Source organism: Octodon degus, unplaced genomic scaffold, assembly GCF_000260255.1.
Source record: "Octodon degus isolate 3935 unplaced genomic scaffold, OctDeg1.0 scaffold00054, whole genome shotgun sequence".
Classification (NCBI taxonomy): domain Eukaryota; kingdom Metazoa; phylum Chordata; class Mammalia; order Rodentia; family Octodontidae; genus Octodon; species Octodon degus.
In genome coordinates this window covers 563,399-565,927 of record NW_004524630.1, presented here as the reverse complement: position 1 = coordinate 565,927, position 2,529 = coordinate 563,399, and the positions used below count along the sequence as shown (strand labels likewise).

The window sequence follows — 2,529 nt, the reverse complement described above, 5'->3', positions numbered from 1 at the left end:
AGCTCACAGTTAGTGAAGGTTTTGGTCCATATTCAGCTGGCTCCAAGGCAGAGCGGCACACAGCAGCACAGAGCAGCCATTCATGGGTTTGTGGCTACAGCAAAGAGCAAGGGAGCAAAGGGAGTGGCAGCAGCTCAGGTTGCTGACCAGCTTCTCTGCCTTCTTATGCAGTATTGCAGAGTGTCTGCCCAGGGTGCTTACACCTATAATCCCAGCACTGGATCAAGAATTGATTACAAACTCCAAAAGCTACTCCATGCCTGTCTGAGGCTTTGGGGGGACAACTAGACACAAACCATAACATAGGGGCACTCAGCTGATCACAGTGGACACAGTGACAGCCGGGGCGGTTATGCAGGATGGCACAAAAGAAATATCTTTAAGCAAAACTGACCCAGTTTTTAAGGGAAAACAAGATTCAACTTTGGAACCCTCCATATACTTATGAAAATAAAGAAGTTGGCTTGTCATTAAAGGACCTCACTAATAGATATTTTAACAAGCTCGGGTGTTGTGAAAACAAAATAGAAAAGATAATAGAAGAAATACTCTGCAAAGCAATTGAACATGGAACAGGAAATGAGAATTACAAAAAAACTGGAATTGCTACAATTGAGGTGTTTTTACCTTCAAGACTTAAAAAAGACAAGAAAAACGTGCTAGAGACCCGGCTGCACACCAACGGCCAAGACCTGCGGATTTCAGGCAGACACCTTTGGATTTCAAGAAATAGCAGACACCTTTGGATTTCAAGAAAATTATATCAAGATTGTCAGAAATAAGAAACTGCTTCGACTAGGGAAAAGCCTAGAAGAGCAAAGGGTGACCACAGTGTGAAGGCCATGGTGCTGGAGCTCAAGCAGTCTAAGGAAGATGTGAGGAAAACCTCCCAGGAAGAGAAGGAGCAACAAAATGAGGCCGAACTAAAGGAAAAGCGAATTCAGAGAATAAAGAAAGGGCTGGAGATGCTGGCAAGGACAGCTGAGATGCTAGTGGACCCTGAAACCACACCCTACCTGGACATAGCAAACCAGACGGCAGGGGCATCCGCCTCCCCCATCCCAGAGGAAGGCCCTCGTGTTAGCCATGGATATCACGAGAAGGGCAGAGCTGTCCTGAAAAGGAAAGAATACGGAATCGCCCTGCCCTGCCTCCTGGAGGCTGACCGGCATTTCCATGAGTGTGGCGGAGAGCTGCTGGAGCCCACGGATGACCACGCTGTGCTCCCCTAGACATTGTGCGGTGCGACTTCCGGCTGGAGCAGCTGGAGTGTCTTGATGACGCAGAGGAAAAGCTGAACTTGGCCCAGAAATGCTTGAAAAACTGTTACTAAGAAAATCATCAGCGATCGGTCCACACAAAATGCAGCTGTGGGAAAGAGAAGGTGTTGCTTTTAAGACTATACTTGCTTCAGGGGATCCGAAATTACCACAGTGGAAATGGAGAAGAGGCCCGTGAGTACATGGATAAGGCACGGGTGCTCTTCGAGGAACTGCCCATCGACCCTGAAAGTGCACAGCCTGCTGCAGCTGGGTTCATGCCCCAGGAAGCCCAGCAGCCCTGCGCGCTTGCGATTGTGGACCACGCAGTCATTCACTTCTCCGACCGCAGAGAGGAGGTGGCCGAAAGAGGGGAGAGGAGGAGAGGCAGAGCCACTTGGAGAACGTCAACTGAACAGCATGGGCTACTGTGCGCGAGCGCCGCCAGGTGGGCGGAGACCTGGAAGGAGCCCTGAAGACCCTCCTTGGTGACGCTCCTTGGTGATGCTCCTAGGTGACCCTCCTTGGTGACACTCCTTGGTGGCGCTCCTTGTTGATCCTCCTTGGTGACCCTCCTTGGTGACCCTCCTTGGTGACACTCCTTGGTGACACTCCTTGGTGACGCTCCTTGGTGACCCTCACATGTGGGGGCTGGGCGACTCTGCCCCGGGCCCCCGCAGCTGCCACTGCGAGAGGCCGTCCCCGGAGGGCGCTGATCGGCTGCTGTACGTGGCTCTGACTCGGCAGCGGCCAACCCGGCTGCAGGTGTTGGGGGGCAACATCCGGCTGGCAGCGCAGACCCGGCGCACCGCGGCAGCAGCCTCCCCAACCTGCAGCCGCCAGAGGGAGGCTCCCCATCCACGCCATCCACATCTCCCTGGGACTCCGCTGGAACCTCCAGCGCCTCCACGGACGAGGACCTGAACACAGAGGCTGTCAGTGAGGTCCTGGAAGACATCCCTGAACACGAGAAAGAGTATCTCGACTCCACTCTGGAAGATGAGGAGACGATTATCGCAGAATACTGGTCCTATGTAGAAAATAAACAGTCGGGGGCCAGCTAAGCTGTGGACAGACGTAAGGGCACTTCTGAGTATAAATCCTGTCATGAAAAGTTCAGCGCGGGTCTTTATTCTTGCTGTTCTCTCATGCTTCTCCACAGCACTGCTGCAGCCTCTTCCTCGCAGTAGGAAAGGCAGGAGGAGGCCAGGGAGCCCGTCTCTCTCCAGCGAAGTGTCCCTCTCTCTGCCTGTCCACTTGGGTTCCCACC

The 2,529-nt window shown here is 53.2% G+C and overlaps 1 pseudogene; it reads left to right on the top strand.

The window, feature by feature from the left end:
* Positions 1–359: 359 nt before the first annotated feature.
* On the top strand, positions 360–2,323 carry LOC101570265 (annotated as a pseudogene).
* The last annotated feature ends 206 nt before the right edge of the window (positions 2,324–2,529 follow it).